Here is a 21,164-nt window from a genome sequence, read left to right as displayed (position 1 = left end):
TCCTTCTCAAGCCCCTCCCCCCATTTTTTTTTTTACACAAATATATGTCATTGGCACAATAATAGCACATTAATGGTGGGTTTAGGTAAGGTAAAGGACCCTTGGATGGTTAAGTCCAGTCAAAGGCGACTATGGGGTTGCGGCGCTCATCTCGCTTTCAGGCTGAGCGAGCTGGCTTTTGTCTACAGACAGCTTTCCGGGTCATGTGGCCAGAGTGCACGGAAACGCCGTTTACCTTCCTGCCACAGCGATACCTATTTATCTACTTGCACGGGTGTGCTTTCGAACTGCTAGGTAGGCAGAAGCTGGGATAGAGCAACGGGAGCTCACTCCGTTGCGGGGATTCGAACCGCCAACCTTCCAGTCAGCAAGAGTCTCAGTGGTTTAGTCCGCAGCACCACCTGTGTCCCTATGGTGGGTTTATACTGGACCATCCACACATATTTTCCTCTGTATTAGTTGTTCTGCAATGCTTTCCTAATGTTACTGCATCTGGAAGGGCACTCTTGCACTACGGTGCAACAAAAGGAGAACAAGAGAAAACCAGCCCAAGATTTCAGCAGGAAGCTATGGGACATGCACAGTCTGGAAATAAAACAGTTATGACCACCCCAAAACCTTTGGAGTATGGAAAGTGGGATTGCACAGAACCACCCTGATGCCATCATGAATGCACAATAAAAAAGATGTCTGGAGGGGTTCCTCCAGACCCTTCTACCAGTAACATTAATGGTAATGGTAATGGGACCCCTGACAGTTAGGTCCAGTCGTGACCGACTCTGGGGTTGTGGCGCTCATCTCGCTTTATTGGCCGAGGGAGCCGGCGTACAGCTTCCAGGTCATGTGGCCAGCATGACTAAGCTGCTTCTGGCGAACCAGAGCAGCGCACAGAAAAGCCGTTTACCTTCCCGCCGGAGTGGTACCTATTTATCTACTTGCACTTTGATGTGCTGTCGAACTGATAGGTTGGCAAGAGCAGGAACAGAGCAATGGGAGCTCACCCCGTCGCAGGGATTTGAACCGCTGACCTTCTGATCGGCAAGTCCCAGGCTCTGGGGTTTAACCCACAGCACCACCCGTGTCCCTACCAGTAACATTAGATGAGCATAAAACTGAAAGATAGGAGAGTTGATCAGCAGGCTGCATTCTGGTCCAAAAGGATGCACAACATCTGGACTGGGTCTGTTAGCTAGGAAGATGCTGAAAAGCTACATGTCAAACACAGCAAACTGTTCAGAGCTGCTCCCACACACAGAGACACACATTTAGGACTGAAGCATCATTTCAGACCTCATCTAGTCCTAGAACAATAAAACACACCAGCGGTTCATTTCCTTCTTTATCAAGGGAAATGTGTGCGTTCCTTTTTGTACCTGTTCTTTCGAGCTGTGTTATAAACTGAGATATAAAAGCTGGGAGCTAAATGGCACCTTAAACCTAGGTTATAAGCACAACAACAGAATGTCTGGACACGCTTTTTTATAACGAGAATACAAAGCTGAAAATGAATGAACTGCAGCTAAAATATTATGTTCATTTTTCACATGGGCTAGTCCTTCCCCTGCCCAGCCCCCCAATATTCTTAAGAGGGTCTCTTCTCCAGTCTTCAGGGAGTAGTGGGGGAAGTGGGGAGGCAGAAAAAGGTCCTCCTTTCCTTCCACTCTGCAGTTTTAATCCGAAACCTTAGGCGCAGGATTGTGCCCGGAGCTCAGGAACTGCTCGCACTAATGAAATTCCATGTCGCAAAATGCACCTAGAACAATGGGAGTTTTGAATGCTGCTTTTGAGCCCCCAAATGATTTATATTTAATACCCAGTGGTGTGTATGTGTATATGCATTATCCCTTCCTGTTCAGGAGAAGATGTGAATAGTGATAACTGGGACATGTGATTCATTGTTTCCGATAGGTACCTCTAGGCAACTGCCAGGTCATCCCTTGATGGAGGGGAATTCCAGACTTCACCCATGAGCAAGTCACCAGTGACTTTCCAATGACCTGTTACTTCCACGTTCCATGTCAGAATAATATTTCACTGGATTTTCAACCTCAAACAAGTGGTTTGAAACATATTTTATCATTCCTAAACAGCACCCAACTTTGTTACTGAAGAAACCGATGTTTCTAGAATGCTCAGAATGAAAACTGTTTTGATTGGGACAATTAACTTCCTTTTCCATGTGTTCCATGTTTGAAGAATCACTTTCACATCTATTCCAGATTGAAGATGCACATGCACCTAGGTGTGCACTCATTTCTGGGAAAGTATGGACCACGAAGCATGCAATTATGCCAACCACTATCCATCATTAACCCGGCTTTCAATTTACATGACAGTTTTATGGGTCTAAGATGTACAGCTAAGATTCAGACTACCAAAACAATAGTCAACATACTTACAGAATTCTTCAGGGCAGAAAAAGTGAATCATTTCCCTGCTGTTAAGCCAGTTTCATTTCATATTAGATATCCATCTGTCTTCACTTCCCCCACCCAAAAATGGAAGAACTGATCTCTAGATCTACTCAAAAGAGGCCTACTAGTAATACTTTCTAACGACAGCAGCAAACATTTTCTAATTCTAGCAGTGGTTTGTATTGCCTCTCAATCTAAGTCCCCACCCCCCTTAAAACCAATCAGCTGAACAATGGGAGGGTTTACCTTGGAAGATGTTGATAAGCCTTATCCCACATGGTTTTGAAAGAAGAGAAATAATTCAAGTCAAGTGAAGAGCATCCTACCATGGAAGGACTTGCTCCAGATCAGGGATGGTGCTGATAATGCCAAGGTTGCAGGTTTGATCCTTGTAAGGAACAGCTGCATATTCCTGCATGGCAGGGGGTTGGACTAGATGATCCTCAGAGTCCCTTCAATCTATACAATTCTATGATTCTATGATCTGGAGGGCCACAAATTCCCCACTCCTGCTCTTGTCTACCGAAAAGCATGCTATTGTATATCACAATAGTGTGTAATAGGATTATTAGAATCTCAGTAATAATAATAATAATAATAATAATAATAATAATAATAATAATAAATTTTATTTGTATCCCGCCCTCCCCGGGCAAAGCCAGGCTCAGAGCAGCTAACAGGTAAAAATAGCACAGTGTACATAAAATCACACAGTCAATTAATTAAAATACATTCTAGAATCAATTCAGAATCAAATTAATGGCAACCATCGGGTTAGAGTTCTACGAAGATTACAGAAGGAGAGAGGGGGTCAGACTGTGTCAAAGGCCTGGCGGAACAGCTCCATCTTGCAGGCCCTGCAGAAAGATGTCAAGTCTCTTGTGACAGAGCGTTCCACCAGACTGGGGCCACAGCCGAAAAACCCCTGGCTCTGGTTGAGGCCAGTCTAACCTCCCTGTGGCCCGGGATCTCCAAGATGTTTTTATTTGAAGACCGTAAGGTCCTCCGTGGGACATACACACTTTACTGTACTGTACACACTTTACTGTATAGTTCCCTGCTGGCAACAGAATGTCCCTAAAAGAGCCATGAAAGAGCTAGCTTGGTTTAAAACTGAAAGGAAGGAACCAGCACTCCCTGACTCATTACAGCTGGAAGAGATGCTTCACCACGAGTCATTTTCACTTGCCTTTCAAGTGTCCTGGAAAACCAGCCGAGTAGCTGACCAATGCTGCTAATCACTCATCTCATAATGGGACAGCTTTGGCCTATACTTTTTCCTCTTTCTTTTTAAGAGAGGGGGGGGGAATCTTAAGGAGTTCACCAATACATACTCCTTGGCAACCAAGTCATGACTCCCATGCCCAAAAGAGCCCTCACTGATTAGACATGGCAAGGTTTTCATCTTATTTGACAACAGTGATGGCTGCAACCCACCAGTGGTGCAAAAGGCTGGGAGGTCAACAGTAGGTGGCGCCAGAGCCAATGAGAGACAGAACCAGCTAATTCTGGTATTATCCTCCTCCCTGCGGAGTTCTTCAAATGCAACATTGAGACTGAGGAGGAGGAGACTGATAGCTGTGCCACCCCTGGATTGGTGGAAAGTAAGGAGGTAGACAGTCAGGGGCGGGGATAGATGAGGTTGGTGGGGCAATGTCCCATTCATCTTGATGGGCAAGCTGCCTCTGCTTAACAATTGCCCAATGGCACCTCCAGGATTCTGAAGACTCTCGGGCATGGGTCTCCCAGCCTGGAAGAGGGAAGGCATGCAAACTGAAAACCGTCATAGGTTTCCACATCCTGGATACTTTGAGTGAAATAAAAATGGGAAGGGATGTGGACCCTTTTCTGGATCCTGCACCCTGGCAAATGCCCAGCCTTGCCAGCCTCTGAAGCTAGGCCTACAGACTCATGAAGAACAATGCTTATCAAAAAAGCCAACACACATACTCATCTGTGAGCCAGATTAAGAGCAGGATCAGACCCTGGCAGGTGTGTGCATGCATGTGAGTCAGTCCTTGGTGTTGGAAACTCTCATGTCTATCATGGAATGGCAGCAGCACAGGTAAGGAGGAGCCCTGTGGCACCTTAAAAAGGTACTACAGATTCATTGCAATGGGCAGTGTAAAAATTATAGGGGCTTAGCCTTATGCCACCCAAAAATGTGGGAGTCTCCAAGGGGTCTTGTCACTCTAATTGTATGTTTATTCCTGTTCGTTTGTTTAAAAAAAGCACTCCTAGCTTTGAGTTCTTTCCCATATGCTGGATGTGGGGCAGCTGACATTGCATCAGAAGTGGACTGGCAGCAAATTCAGGACAGGCAAAAAAGGAAAATAATTCTACACACATTCCATAATTACCTTATGGAATTCACTGACATGAATGATGGCCATGGCCCTTGGGGAATGCTGTAGCTCAGTGGTACGGCATCTGCTTTACATGCAGAAGGTCCCAGGTTCAATCCCTGGCAATTCCTGGTAGGACTGGGAATGTCCCCTGACTGATAACTCTATAGAGCAGCTGCCAATCAGTGCAGGCAATACTTATCAATGGTATAAGGCGGACTCCTATGTGCCACTTTAGATAGCTCGGGACAGGGGGTGGGGATAAGGGAACCTGTGACCCTCCAGATGATGCCAGGAGCATCAATGAAAGCCTTAGCAGATGCCTTGGGCCCATGGGCACAGGGTTGGTGACCGCAGATCTATATGGCACCGTATGTTATGGCGATCGAGGACCCCAACAATGAGAGTAGAGGAGCAACAGCCAGAAAGTCTGCAGAGCAGGCAAACTTTTGCCATCTCTCCCTGCTCTGCATTTATTGCTGCTCTCCTTGCAAGGAAAGGAGAAGCACCAGAGCATCCTTGGAAGACCCATACCCCACTGATTGGCAGCTGCTGAACCTGTGGCCAAGACTTCTGGCTAGGGGTAGGGAGATTTTAAATATATATATCCTGGGTTGACATGGCTGCCTTCTGGGCTAGGGAAGGGTGCATATCAGTGTTTGAGTTTTGTTTTTTATTTACTGGTAAGTGGGTGAGAATATCATTTTGTCTGGGTTTTTTGTTAGTGTGTTGTCAATGCTATTATCCCTGTTATTGGCAGGGCTGTTTTTTTTATAAGCTGTATGGAATGTCAATGATCTATATATGATTTTTTTTTTAACTTTATAAAGTATTTCAATATATGTTCTTCAATGCTTAGTTACTTGGAGGGCTTTCAGGTGACAAGTGACTACTAGGTTTAATAAATAATAATTATTATTAATAGCAATAACAGTATTAATGTTATATACCACTGAATGCCAGGTGCTTCAGACACACAACAGGAGAGGATCTGTTGCCTCCATTCTCTGCTTCTAAGCTTCCCAGGGACATCTGGCTGACTGTTGTTGGAAGGAGAGTGTTGGATGACCCTAATCACAGCAGAGACCCATCAAGACATTCTTCCTCCTTCCTATTGTGTATTTCACATGCACGCATCAAGTACCAGCATGTAAGTCACCCAAAAATACTGGCTGGATTTGAGCTTGCTTGAGTGCATTTGCTTCCAACCAGATTTTGCTATTCCCCACATGCCATCTCACATGCCAGGGGTTCCCTGGCCTTCAGGCAAGGCTTTACAAGGGTTCCCAGAGGCTGCAAAGAGGAGAAGGAGGTTACACAAGCCTTAATCCAAAGGACCCTTCATTATATGCACCCTTAGCATTTATGCAGCACATTCCATGGGTGTGAAGCACTTCCCGTAACATCATGTCACAGCAGGACTTCAAACAAACCCTGTAAGCTTGGTCTAGGATCTTCTCCGTATGCCTGCTGAGAAAAGCAAGGGACTTGACCAAGGCCACCGGGTGAGTTTGTGACACGAGATAAAACGGGCAGAAAGATGTCCTGATTTGCACTGGACACTCTGTGCATTGCACTCCAAGCAAGTTTGAAGGGAGAAGAAGATCCTGCAGTGGGAGAACACACAACTTTACTGGACACAAGAGCCCCCAAGAGAACAATAAGGGCACCTGAAGCCTTGCTAGTGACAAAAAAAAGGCACTCCTACAGAGGACATTCTCTCTCCACTGCACAGAACGTACCAGTTTGCTCTTTTCTCTGGCAGCTACTAAGGAGTTAACTCTGCTCCCCTCTCGAATTCTTTGCAATTTTTCAGAGTAGAGAGAGCGCGCGCGCGCGCGCGCGCACACACACACCGTTTTGCCCTTCTCACTTAAAGGTCTTCGGGAAGATTGCCCAACCTCCGCTCCTGGAGAATGACGGACGTCGCCTTTATGTGACAATAAACTGGGTTGCCTCACATTACATCCGCCGGCTTCATGCCGCGCGCGCGCGCGCACACACACAATAAAAGCAGCAGCGAGAAGTTACGAGGCGGCGATCTCCCCATTTATTAGTTAATTAAGTAGCACCCCAATTTTGCACGAGATTAAATCCTGCCAGGCTGCCAGCAGTTTTAAGGCGTGACCAGGTTAAAGAGAAGCGTTGTAGGCGTGCTCCTAGAACGATACTGCCACAACATAAACACAAACACTCGTAGTCTCTCGCCCCCCTGAAAATGAATATTTTACCAATCGCAAATTAAAAAATAAAAGGAGCTGGACTGGAAAAACCATCGAAGCGGGCATGATAAATATTTCATATTTTGGCCTAGATACAGCTCCCAGATTACCCCTCTCCCCCACCTTATTCCTTTGCCCAAGAGATTGGGTTGAATATATACTACGAGAGTGGGAGTGTGTGGGAGTGGGATGCGGGGAGAGAAAGTACAGTCCTAGATAAGGGAGCGAGCGGCGCATCATGCCCGCCGAAGCAGACGGAGAATCATAACAAAAGAAAGTGTATCGGAACCAAGTCGCGCACAAGACGATCCGGGGAAAGACTCTTCGCTTCCTTTCCGGGCGGTTTCGACCTTCCACGCGCCCCTCCCAAACAAAAGCCCAAACCGAGCAAGCAGAACCATCACAACAACTCGTATCAGGAGACACCTTTCGTTGCCTCCTTTATAAAACAAAAAAGACTTAATCCATCTGTGCCACTCGCAGGGAATGATTGCTGCCTTTCTAAAAAGACATCGAGGGGTTCGGGGGGAGCAGCAATAACGTTTGCTGGTCCTGCGGCTTTGATTTTCGCGTGCAGTCTCCCTCCTCCTCCTCCTCTGTCCAAGAACAGGATATTAACAAAGCTCGCTTAGTCAGTTGCAACCAAGGCTTAGTTAGTGAAGATCACGCCCGGCCGGAGACGCCGGGATATTAAGCACAGCAGTCCAATCCCCTCCCCGCAGCACCCGGCAGACACTTACCTTCCCTTTATTTCCTCTCTCTTTCAAGTCTCCTGGTGGCAAGAGAGAATCGCGGGGGCCAGATGGAGACGCCTGGCTTCCTTCCTTCGCCCCGTCTCCTCCTCCCAACCACGGGAACCGGCCAGATCTTCAGCGGGGCCAAGCAGGGAGCAAACAAATGAATCGATGGCTCCGATTAAAAAAAAAGGCGGGCGGGGGGCGGGATCGCAGACGGGAGGCTAGACGGCGCGCAAAGGCAGGACCCGGAGAGCTCAGGCGCTGGCCAGCCGGCGCGCTCCGGAGTTCCTCTCGCACATATAGCTTGGAAAGAGCCGCGATGGAAGAGAAACCAAGGCGCTCGCTTTGTGTGGAGCGAGCCAGTGAATGGGAGGGAGGATGCGTGTGTGTGCGCGCCGGAAGCGCGCTCTCGCGCTCGCTCTCTCTTTCCAGAGAGGCGTGCGCCTTTACAGAGCCGGTCTCCTGATGCCTTTGCCCCACAGCAACCTTTCCCGGTGCGCAGAAGGCTGGAGATCAGCAAATGGCTGGAGAGGGATGGTGAACTTGGAGCGCTTTCGAGAAGTGAGGTCAGCAGCCGAGGTACACGCCCGCCTGCGCCTCCGACACCGTCTCCTCTCTCTCCGCCCCCACCTCGCGCCAGAGATCCCTCAAGCTCTTCTCCGGCAGAAGCATCCAGCAAGGAATCCAAAGCTTCGTCGCCACCAGCGCCACTCCTTAGGCCCGTCCCCGTGGCACCGGGCGCCCTGGCGTCGACGCGCTATGCTCTCCAAACGCAGCGGCTGCCACCACCGTCAGCCTCGACTGCCTTGTTTTATACAGTATTTCATTTCTCTCTCTCTCTCGGTTTCTTTTTCCTCCTCCCCCTTCCAAAAAAGGAATATGGCAGCGGGGCCGGAAGCGGCTTTTAAGGAGGGAGGGGAACTCCCCCGCCTTCCTTCGCTAGCTGCCGCCTCCTCCTCGCCTCCACCTCCATCATCATCATCATCATCATCACCGGGGATCATCCACCCGCTTAGTTTTTCTAAAAGAGGCGACGGGAACAACAACAAAAAATGGAGCCCGCGGTGGCTCTGCCTGCCTGCCGGGGGAGTTGAGTTGGAGAGGGTATGGCGTAGTTGTGAGCAAAGGTGTGACGTCCGCAAGCAGCGAACTGACGTCGTGGGTGTCTTTTTTCGGCTCGGCCAGCGCTTGGAGAAGGCTTGGCTCGAGGGGGATGGTGAACTTTTAGGCAGGGAACTGAACAGGCTTCGAGGTTCCGCAGCGCCAAGAATTACGCAGACAAGATCTCAGCTTGCCTTGTGGGGTGGTCGGCCCTGGTTCCCAGTTGTTCCCCCTTCTTGCGCGCTGGGCTAAGCTGCAACCAAGCAGCCCAGGTCCGTTTACTCTGAAGTAAATCCCACTGATGGTTTATTTCTAGGGAAGTATGCCTAGGATAACAGATGTGAAGCCTGACTCCCGCCCCATACTTGTTTATACTGAAGTCCCCATGCATGAGTGAAATAGAAGTTTTCATAGAATCATAGAATCATAGAATCATAGAGTTGGAAGAGACCACAAGGGCCATCGAGTCCAACCCCCTGCCAAGCAGGAAACACCATCAGAGCACTCCTGACATATGGTTGTCAAGCCTCTGCTTAAAGACCTCCAAAGAAGGAGACTCCACCACACTCCTTGGCAGCAAATTCCACTGTCGAACAGCTCTTACTGTCAGGAAGTTCTTCCTAATGTTTAGGTGGAATCTTCTTTCTTGTAGTTTGGATCCATTGCTCCGTGTCCGCTTCTCTGGAGCAGCAGAAAACAACCTTTCTCCCTCCTCTATGTGACATCCTTTTATATATTTGAACATGGCTATCATATCACCCCTTAACCTCCTCTTCTCCAGGCTAAACATGCCCAGCTCCCTTAGCCGTTCCTCATAAGGCATCGTTTCCAGGCCTTTGACCATTTTGGTTGCCCTCCTCTGGACACGTTCCAGTTTGTCAATGTCCTTCTTGAACTGTGGTGCCCAGAACTGGACACAGTACTCCAGGTGAGGTCTGACCAGAGCAGAATACAGTGGCACTATTACTTCCCTTGATCTAGATGCTATACTCCTATTGATGCAGCCCAGAATTGCATTGGCTTTTTTAGCTGCCGCGTCACACTGTTGGCTCATGTCAAGTTTGTGGTCAACCAAGACTCCTAGATCCTTTTCACATGTAGTGCTCTCAAGCCAGGTGTCACCCATCTTGTATTTGTGCCTCTCATTTTTTTTGCCCAAGTGCAATACTTTACATTTCTCCCTGTTAAAATTCATCTTGTTTGTTTTGGCCCAGTTCTCTAATCTGTCAAGGTCGTTTTGAAGTGTGATCCTGTCCTCTGGGGTGTTAGCCACCCCTCCCAGTTTTCTGCCAGTTATGTGTGCATAGGACTTAGAGGTGGTGAATTCATGCCTCCACAGCCACGCCTCTTTAAAAGTTCTCTAAGAGGTACAATACAGGCAACCTGGGAACGTCCAGGTGTGATTGGACTACAACTCCTATGATCCTTGACAGTTGCTGATGCTTTTGGGGGTGCTGGGAGTTGGAATTTAACAACTTCTGGAGAGCCATAGGCTAGAATCATAGAATTGTAGAGTTGGAAGGGACCACAAGGGTCATTTAGTCCATCCGCTGCAATGCAGGAATGCTCAAACCCACCCTGAGATTAAGAATCTCATGCTCTACCAACCGAGCTGTTCCCCATTTGATTTTTATAGTTCTGTAACCATAGAACTATAGTTCTATAATGCTCTATAACCAAAATGACCTTTCTAAATTAAAAAACAAACCAATGCAAACATTATTGCTTCAATAGCAAGCCCCCTTGCATAACACCCAGTGCTTGCTCACTGTGTTGTGATATTTTGGCTGGTGATAATAAAGGGACTGTGGCAGTTTAGCCCTTAGCCATGCATACCAGTGTAGCGTACCTTTTCCTTTGCTCAGCTTATTTGATGTGCTTCTCTCTAAGAAAAGTGATCTCAGTGGGATGTATTTCAGAGATCTGGTATGACATTCACCCCAGAGCCCAAACCACAAAGCTGCAAGTCCTCAGTTTGAATCATGAACTCACTAGAATGCCTTAGGCAGGTCACTTTTTCTTAGCCTTAAGCACCCCATCTGCGAGATAAGAATAATAATATTGACCCACCTTGCAGGGCTGTTGCGAGAATTGCAGCAGCTTAATATCTGCGAAGCAACTTGCTTTTGCATTTAGTGTAAATACTAAGTATTCTTAATTATAATCACACGTAGCATTTATAATTCTGATAAGCCTGGCTCCTTGTAAGTAAATTCTACTGAGTTCAAAGGGACTTACACCAGGGTAAGTGTGCATAGAATTGCAGCTTTAGCTTTACCCAGAGCCTCCCTAGTACAAAGTGCAAATGTGACCTGGCCTCCTTGATTTCAGCAGGGCTTGTGCAAGAGGACTTCCTGATGGATTAGGGCTAAAGTTGTTGTGAGAGGAAAAGAGATTAAACATGGGGAACCACTTTACATGTGGGCACATAGTATGCAATGATTTTATTTTGGTTTGTTGGTTTTTAAGTATGTTGTAACTCATCCAACGCCTTAAGGCTAATGCTGAATTGAAATCTAAACAGAGCAGTTGCTCTTAGGTTTCACGGAATGCAACTGAGCTATTGAGGCAGATCACAACCTTGTGCGAAATATTATAAATGCATGTTTTTCCTTCCAGCAAAGCCTGAATAATCTGTTGTATTATTATTTATTAATCCACGGTTTAAGGAGTTTCCAGCTGTCTTCCCCAGCCCCCTTTCCTCACTGTGACTAGTGCTGTTTGCCTGCCTCAAGGATTCACATTTCCTATGTTCATAATGACAGGGCTTTGTTTTAACAATCTCTCTCAGTATGGCATTACATTGCCATTTGATTTCTGATCTAGTAACCTAGTTTGCGTGTTGCCAGCATTAAATTCGTAAAAAATGAGATGATGGGACTCAAAGCCGCCTGGATTTAGAAGTCAAGCTTCCTGACCCAGAAACTGCACCTTCTAATTCTAAGGTTGGACTCTGATGAATATTAACTTGGGAGAAATCATCATTGAGCTCAGTGGGAGTTAATGTTCAAGTCAAGTAAGTGGCGCATAGGATAAGGCGCTATCTGTGCACACCAGCAAAAGGAAACACACTCTTTGCATACTTTAAATATTTTAGTTTATTCTTTGCTGATCAGTTGGTGCTAACCCTGCAAATGGGATGTATTTCAGAATGGGTCTGTGACAGCAAAAAGCAATAAAAGGAGTTAAGAGACATTAAGATGATTCGATTTATTGTTGTGTGAGCTTCCATGGAGTCCATGCATCTGACGAAATGGGCTCTAGTCCATTAAAGCTACAATACATCTATTAGGCTTTGAGAGAGGAGTGGGGAATCTTTTTCAGCTTGAGGGCTGTGTTTCCTTTTATTCAACCGGGGGCCACAGGCCAATGGTGAGCGGGGGCAGAGGCAAAAGTGTGCAGAGCAATGAATGTCAAGAAGACTGCGCTACCCTCATATGACAGATGCAGCCTTTCGGACCCCAAATTTAGTTAGAATCATAGAATGGTAGAGTTGGAAGGGATCCTAAGGGTCTTCTACTCCAAACCCCTGCAATGCAGGAATCTCAGCTAAAGCATCCATGACAGGTGGCCATCCAACCTCTGCTTAAAAACCTCCAGGGAAGGAGAGTCCACAACCTCCCAAGGGAGACTGTGTGCTGGGCCCTGGGGGTAACCTGAGAACCACGGTCCAGGTCTGGTCCAGAATCCGTAGGTTCCACTAGGAGTCAGTCCGACAGGGACGAGGCAGGAAACCAGGCAAGGACAGGTACAGGATCTCAGGCAGGGTCTGGTATACAGCAATGTCGCTCCCGCAACCTTGGGCGGGGTCCAACAGCCTTTTATCTTTGTCGGGGTAACAGACGGTCCTGATCCCCCAGCGACTCACCTCCCTGTTTCACCCGAAGGCGAGCACTTCTCCTGCGAGTACTCAGGTCTCTCCTTCTCTCAGACCTGAGTCTCTGCAGCTCAGGAGACGTCGGTGGGTTACTAGACCCAGGGGCCACCTCAGCCTCCCCTGACCAAACTGGTAGTGGAGCAGCTGTAAGTGATGGCCCAGCTGAAGGCAATGAGGTAATCCCCGCATCTGCAGTCAGGGCAGGCTCAGGCCCCTGACTCGGCTCAGCTGGGGTTTGTTTCAGGGAAACCTGTGCAGACTGGGACTCTTCAGGATCAGGCCCCAGGCTTGGTTCAGATGATGCCTGAGGCAAAGGATCCTTTGCATACTGAGACTCCTCTGGTTCCAAGTCCGAGCCCAAGTCCCAGGCCATCACAGACTGTTCCACTGCTGAATAGCTGTTACTGTCAGAAAGCTCTTCCTGATGTTTAGTCTCCTTTCTTGTAACTTGAATCCATTGGTTTGGGACCTACCTTGCAGAGCAAGAGAAAACAAGCTTGCTCCATCTTTAGATATTTGAAGATGGTCATCATTTCTCCTCTCAGTCTCCTCTTTTCCACGCTGAACATACCCAGGTCCTTCAACCATTCCTCGTAAGACTTGGTTTTCAGACCCTCGATCATTTGGTCGCCCTCCTCCGCACACATTCCAGCTTGTCAGTATCCTTCTAAAATTGTGGCACCCAGAACTGGACACAGTATTCCAGGTGTTGTTTGACCAAGGCAGAATTGCTATGTTTCAAGCAATGCTGTCATTCAAATCTATGCAGTTCATTTTTGCAGCAGCTCTAACTGGGGGCAGGAGCAGGAGGACACTGAGCTACTGAGATAGTCTTCCTCCCACCCTTGAATACTTTTGCTACTGCTCTTGTGGCAAGGCCTTAGGGCAGCATACAGACCCTCATTCCTGGTGAGGTATTGCTGCTGAGGACCCATTGGCACATATCCTCATTGTGTGTACCCCCTGGTGATTTCAAAGATGAGTGCCATCTAATATGAGAAGACAGCTAAGGTTAAGGCATCAAAGATCTACTGTCAATCATTAACAGATATTGTTCTTAACTGAACAGCATGAGAGCTGGAATAAGGGCGCTCTCAGAGCGTTACTATTTTTAAGTGGGATTTAATCACATGCCAGAAAATTCAGGTTGCACAATAATAGTTGATGGGGTCATCTTGTGCAGAAACCCCCCCAAAGATGGCGGGGGGTTGATGGGAAAGTGTGGGGTAACACTTCCTTTGACACAATGTCATCTAACCTCCCTGCAAACAAATCAGAATAAGTGCTCCATAAACAGGTCATCTGGAAGTGCCCTAATTTGTAACAGCATCACACTGAAATGGGATTGCAAACCTATTTGTTCTTACAGGGTAACTCTGCTGCTCACCATGACACAGGAGAAACAAAGACATCTTTCCCCGCACAGCAAATTCTATGCTGGGCACTGCTACACCTGTTTATCTGCTGTCTTTTGTGGATGATACCCAAGAGCCCTGGGGAAACAATGGCAGCAGTCTCTCAAAAGAACACTGGTCCCCACCCATCACTGATTCTGCAGGCCTGACGCCAGCAGGTGGCATCCACAGGCAGCAGCCAAGGACCCACATCTGCTGAAGCTGCTGTCCTGAGTCCTCTTTTGGGGGGCTCCGATGAGCACCAAATAGCTATAACAGCACTTGTCCCACAATTTGGCAACCATTGTTGTTGTTTAATTTATTACCATCCCTTCTGCCTAAAATCCCAGGGCAGGTTACAACACTGAAACACAACATGACAACACAATATTAAAAACAGCTTAAAGCGACTTACAGTTGTCCCACAATGATCCACAGTGGGTCTTGCAAATCAGCCTACCTCTCCCTCCCTGATTTTTTGGCATGTACCGTCTGTTCATAGTTTCCCATCATCATTTCCAGTTGCGGCTTCCTAGTTCTCTAGACACGGAGGCAGTGTGATGCAGAAAATGATGCATGATTTTTCTATTTCAGACCTGTCTTCCCTTTCTGGGGATTATATATTCCTGTTAGTGTGCCATGACCGGTTGTGGAGTAGAGGAGAGTCAATCATCGGGAACTCTTTATTGACTGTGTTAAATGTATTTAATTTTAGCCACCTTTCTTAAAGGCAAACCATGCCGTCATCAGAGGTAGGATGGAACTGACTGATAAATGAGCGTAGGATCTGGGCAAAACTTCACTTCTGGGTGGATAGTGCCATTACAAGCTTTATTCACTAGGTGGCACTGGACTTAATTGCATTTGGGTGGATACAGGTGTTTCCTGTTCCTGTTGGAAAGTGATAATAATGTTCTTGTTCCGTTTGTCTTCCACAGCAATCTTCCAACTCTGCCTAGTGGAATAGTGGCTCTGTAGATTCCCATTGTAGATTCCCTCTGCTGATTGATCCTTGAGTTGCACTAGCACAAGGGGATTTTGAAGTAATTAATCCCTGACCATTGAGTGTAGAATGGTGATAGGATCAGATGAAGTGTGAAGCTAGGTTGTTGTGTATTTAGCTTTGAAGGCTGTTCATCTGCTATACTATCAACTTGTTGTACATCTCTCTCTCTCTCTCTCTCTCTCTCTCTCTCTCTCTCTCTCGGTGTGTGTGTGTGTGTGTGTGTGTGTGTGTGTGTTTAAGATAGTGTATCTTTAGATGGGCACATTTATAAGATACTGATCCATCATCTGAGAATCTATGCAACCCCTCCCTTTCCCTAACATATATGTTGCACAATCAACAAAAAAGTCTTTGCTTACTATGTTACTGTCCATTTCTTTTTTAAAGAAGAAATTGGGTGAATCAAGGAGTTATTAGATCCTCAGGACCCTTATTGGTTTTCTGTGAGCCATTACATCAGGTAATAAAAAACCCAATCTACTAACTGTGTACCTGGAGAAAACAACACCTTACATAGAGGCTCTCTTGAACTGTATTTGAGAAACATGCTGTTTCACACAAGAACCTGCCTTGAGCAACAGAAGGAAAGACACCCCCCCCCCCCGGTGAATGACGTTGCTTCTCAACCCAACTGCCTGTCCCTTTTCATTTCATAATTTCCCATGATCGTGCAGAAAGCCAACACAACTGTGAGTCATGGGGAGCAAAGGAGTCACAAAGAAACCCAATTCCACTCTTATTATCACTGCCTGTGCACCCAGAGTTATTACATTGCCTGCCCCTGTGATATCGGTCTGTAGCTCTGTAGCCCAGAGACAGCACACACCTGGCCAGGAACAGGTTAAAGCCCTGTCATCACCAGTTATAAGAAGATCAGGTTGCAGGTGATGAAAATGGCCTCCAATTCAGACCCTGGAAAGCTGCTGCCAGATCAAGGGGACATTGCTGAGGTGTCGGGATGCCATATAAGGTGGAATCCTATGTTCTCTACTAATCACTGCAGAAAGGAGAACCTTTTGTTCAATAACATTTCTGGGCTGGATTCAACTAAATAGTTGCACTAGTAGAAATAATAAGTCCTGCTAGCGCAACAAGGTTTCCCCCCATCCTCCCCCATTTGCCTCTTAAATTGGCTGATGGGGGGAATTAGGAGAACTCCCCAAACTATGGTGGAATCTATACACGTAAAAAATGCTGTGAAAATGCTTTTTTAAAAAACGTTTTGAAAAATGCATTGAATTTGGCATGACTCACTGTCGCCATCTAGTGTCACATTTGTATATTGCACTTTACAACACCTTTAAAACATTTTATTTGCAGCTGTGTAGAATCATAGAATCATAGAGTTGGAAGAGACCACAAGGGCCATCGAGTCCAACCCCCTGCCAAGCAGGAAACACCATCAGAGCACTCCTGACATATGGTTGTCAAGCCTCTGCTTAAAGACCTCCAAAGAAGGAGACTCCACCACACTCCTTGGCAGCAAATTCCACTGTCGAACAGCTCTTACTGTCAGGAAGTTCTTCCTAATGTTTAGGTGGAATCTTCTTTCTTGTAGTTTGGATCCATTGCTCTGTGTCCGCTTCTCTGGAGCAGCAGAAAACAACCTTTCTCCCTCCTCTATGTGACATCCTTTTATATATTTGAACATGGCTATCATATCACCCCTTAACCTCCTCTTCTCCAGGCTAAACATGCCCAACTCCCTTAGCCGTTCCTCATAAGGCATCGTTTCCAGGCCTTTGACCATTTTGGTTGCCCTCCTCTGGACACGTTCCAGTTTGTCAGTGTCCTTCTTGAACTGTGGTGCCCAGAATTGGACACAGTACTCCAGGTGAGGTCTGACCAGAGCAGAATACAGTGGCACTATTACTTCCCTTGATCTAGATGCTATACTCCTATTGATGCAGCCCAGAATTGCATTGGCTTTTTTAGCTGCCGCGTCACACTGTTGGCTCATGTCAAGTTTGTGGTCAACCAAGACTCCTAGATCCTTTTCACATGTACTGCTCTCAAGCCAGGTGTCACCCATCTTGTATTTGTGCCTCTCATTTTTTTTGCCCAAGTGCAATACTTTACATTTCTCCCTGTTAAAATTCATCTTGTTTGTTTTGGCCCAGTTCTCTAATCTGTCCAGGTCGTTTTGAAGTATGATCCTGTCCTCTGGGGTGTTAGCCACCCCTCCCAGTTTGGTGTCATCTGCAAATTTGATCAGGATGCCCTTGAGTCCATCATCCAAGTCGTTGATAAAGATGTTGAATAAGACCGGGCCCAAGACAGAACCCTGTGGCACCCCACTAGTCACTCTTCTCCAGGATGAAGAGGAACCATTGATGAGCACCCTTTGGGTTCGGTCAGTCAGCCAGTTACAAATCCACTGAGTGGTAGCATAGTCAAGACCGCATTTTACCAGCTTCTTTACAAGAATATCATGGGGCATCTTGTCAAATGCCTTGCTGAAATCAAGGTAGGCTACATCCACTGCATTCCCTTCATCTACCAGGCTTGTAATTCTGTCAAAAAACGAGATGAGGTTAGTCTGACATGACTTATTTTTCAGAAATCCATGCTGACTATTGGTGATCACAGACTGTTTGCTTAATGATCTGCTCCAGAATCTTCCCTGGTATTGATGTCAGACTGACTGGGCGGTAATTATTTGGGTCCTCTCTTTTCCCCTTTTTTAGTGTAGCTGAGTCCTATATGCAGGGAGAGGAAAGGAGAACGGAGAGTATTACCTTTATATTGTAAACCACTCTGTGGTCCTCAGATGAAGGGCGGTATAAAATTTTAAATAATAATTCCATAAGGCAAGCAGAAATGCTTGCACTTGACGGAACGACTATAACAGTCCAACACTGAATTCCTCATGTCTGCAGCTCCCCCCCAAGCCGTCCCGCATGTATAATTGTTGAATTTCCTCCTGCATTTCCTGGGTCTGTAAATGGAATGAAAAAGGCTAGCTTAGGTGTGCATTTGAGGTGGAAATTAATATCTACTGCTCTCTGCCCACACACTAACAACATTCACAAGTATGGCCCTTCAAGTCTAAAAGTTATTCACTGGGAAAACAACAGCAGATAAAAATGTATTTATTAGACTGGTTAGTCACTTGTTACTCAGCAGTCTTCAAGTGACATGCAACATATTAAAAGCATAATTATAAATGCATAATACCATAAAAACAGACCAAACAAGCCCCATAACAGCTGCTGGAAGCTTGCCAGCACACTAATAACAAAACAACATAATCTCTGTCTATCAAATGCTTGGGAAAAGCCTTTTGCCATGGGTGGACTTTGGTCGTCTTTGGTAATATTGCACCCTGAGCGAAGCCAAGATTGGCACTCCCAAATGGATCTTCTCAATCATGGATCTTCTCAATTTTGTGCCCCTTCAGCATAGCGCTTTGTGTAGGGGAACTGCTCTAAATCTGACACTGCTTTATCTGGAATTGAAAAGATGTCAACAAAGGTACCAGGCAACCCTTGCTAGGGAGTGCATCCTGTAGCTGAAAAGGCCGTCTCCCTCATCACTACCCTTTGAGCATCCCTCTGCGAAAGGAGCTGGAGAAGGGCCTCCAAAGAAGGTCTAATGGTGCACGTCAATTCATAGTGTGACCCAGAAGATGCTGGGGTCCTGAGTGTTGAAGAGCTTTATAGTTCAAATCCAGCATTTTGAGTTGGATTCAGAAGCATAATCAGCAGCCACTGTAGTTGTAACAGAACTGGTGCTATCTTATATGATGCCTGTCATTCATTGAGTATCCACATTCTGCACTAATTGAAACTTCCAAACCGTTTTCAAAGGCAGCCCAGTGTAAAAGGCATTGCAATAGCACAATCCTGAGGTTTCCAAAGCATATATTATGGTATCCTCTGGCCTGCCCCACTACTGGCAGTGTGGCTTTTGGGAGGTTTCCTATAAGGCAATGTGGCTCTCAGGCTAGAAAGCTCCCCCATCCCTGATGCATGTGAATTCTGATGCAGTTTGGTTGCATACAGGACAGAACAACATGCCCCTTTAACATCTTCAATGTGTAAGCAGAGCAGTGTATCACTGGAATCAGCTCTCTGAGGATACTCTCACCAAGCAAAGATAACCATCAACAAATATTCACACATACCCTGCTACACTATGAATCAATAAACAGCAGAGTTTGGCTGAAAAGCCAGCCCCTCAAGGGAAACAAAAGTTGCCCTAATTGGCTCCAGGAGGCATGACTCAGCTCCCAAGATTGTACCTACTGCTGTCGCTGCTGCAAAAACAAACAGCAGAGAATGTTCAGTGTTGGGACTTGAACATAGCTTTTCTTTGCACAAGAAAGGAACTAAGAATGGGCTGGTCCTTGTGACTCTTTCTTAATCATTTTCTGGGATGCTTCCAATGTATAACTTTTGGCACTATGAGAAACATGAGTAACCAGAATGCTCTTTATGGAATGAGCAGAAAGTCTTATAAGAAAGCATCCCTGTAACATAGCCACACTACTAAATAGGAAACTAAATAGCTCAGCTGGTAGAACATGAGTCTCTTAATCTCAAGGTCACTGGTGCAAGCCCCATGTTGACCAGAAAGATTCCTGCATTACAGGGGGTTGAACTAGATAATGCTTTTGGTCTTTTCCAACTCTAAAATTCTATGATTCTACTATTACTGCTAATGATTTTTAAATGTTCAAGCTGCTTCCATTAATTATATCAGTAATACTTGTTGTAACAATGTTGTAAGGTCAATATAATTATCCCTGTATTGAAGATGGGACATTGAGGCTGAGATAGTGACATGCCTGAAGCTACAATCTTAAAAGATGCTGGATTTGATCCATACTAAGTTAAGTCACAAACACTTTAGTCCTATTGAAATCAATGGGGTCATGACCAGGGTATGCATCCAGCACAAAATCTGCTGAGTGGGGGCTATGGTTGGGGGCGGGGGGAGGAGACCACAGCAATCCCAGGACAGTGTGTATGGCCAGGTGAAAATGAGGCCCTAATCCTTTAATTGTTTGTTTGCTTATAGCATTTTTATCCTACCATTCAGGGGGGGAAATGAAAACAAAGCTCTGCAAATTTCTTACGAATACAGTGGTACCTTGGGTTAAGTATTTAATTCGTTCCGGAGGTCTGTACTTAACCTGAAACTGTTCTTAACCTGAAGCACCACTTTAGCTAATGGGGCCTCCTGCTGCCGCCGGGCCGCCGGAGCACTATTTCTGTTCTCATCCTGAAGCAAAATTCTTAACCTGAAGCACTATTTCTGGGTTAGCGGAGTCTGTAACCTGAAGTGTAGGTAACCTGAAGCGTATGTAACCCGAGGTACCACTGTACAGTCATACTTTGGAAGCCGAACGCCTTGAGAGTTGAATGTTTTGGCTCCTGAACGCCGCAAACCTGGAAGTGAGTATTCTGGTTTGCGAACGTTATTTGGAAGTCGAACATCCGACTTGGCTTCCACGGCTTCCGATTGCAATGCAGGAAGCTCCTGCAGCTAATCGGAAGCTGCACCTTGGTTGCTGAACATTTTCAGAAGTTGAACGGACTTCTGGAATGGATTCTGTTTGACAACCAAGGTACGATTGTATTGATGAACGCATCCCTGCAACAATCTACAATACACCACAGAAAAGGAAAAGGGATTTGGAGGGAGGAGGAAATAAAAACCCAACTCAAGCTCTTGTTAAATTACATTCAGAATTCTTATAATGATCAGCCAGAACTGCAAGATTTCAAGGAGAAAAGGGAGCCAAAAGTTTCTGGCCTTTCATCAGAGCTGACAGAGAGTCCCTGCATTGCCACTTCTCTCTCCTAATAGCCTGGTGGAATAGTTGATGATAGATGAGGGAGGAGCCTGATGGGTGTGCAGTTTGTTCCGAAAGCTCAGATTCACTCTTTGACACATTAAAGGTGCAAAAACCCTGTCCTCGTTTTCAACTGGCCATCCTAATTGTGATGGCTGCTTTGAGAACCCCTCTGCCGCCCCCCCCCCAAAAAAAGGCATGAAGGGAAGAGCATTTAGAAGCTACTAGATCAAGAACAAATGTCTGGTTTTAGCACAAAGAGGACCAG

The 21,164-nt window shown here is 46.3% G+C and overlaps 1 protein-coding gene across 2 annotated transcripts in view; it reads right to left on the bottom strand.

Annotated features, from left to right (window-relative positions):
* The window catches only part of SRC (SRC proto-oncogene, non-receptor tyrosine kinase), a 96,932-nt gene extending 88,332 nt beyond the window's left edge, over nt 1–8,600 (bottom strand). For both annotated transcript variants that reach the window (XM_083618783.1, XM_083618784.1), the window contains exon 1: nt 7,722–8,600. The gene's annotated coding sequence lies outside the window, so the exon portion shown is untranslated. The remainder of the gene's footprint in view (nt 1–7,721) is intronic.
* Between the last annotated feature and the right edge of the window lie 12,564 nt (nt 8,601–21,164).

The sequence above is a fragment of the Podarcis filfolensis genome, assembly GCF_964270895.1.
Source record: "Podarcis filfolensis genome assembly, chromosome: 6".
Taxonomy (NCBI): Eukaryota; Metazoa; Chordata; class Lepidosauria; order Squamata; family Lacertidae; genus Podarcis; species Podarcis filfolensis.
The sequence above is the reverse complement of the archived record's forward strand: the minus strand, read 5'-3'. Positions and strand labels throughout refer to the sequence as shown.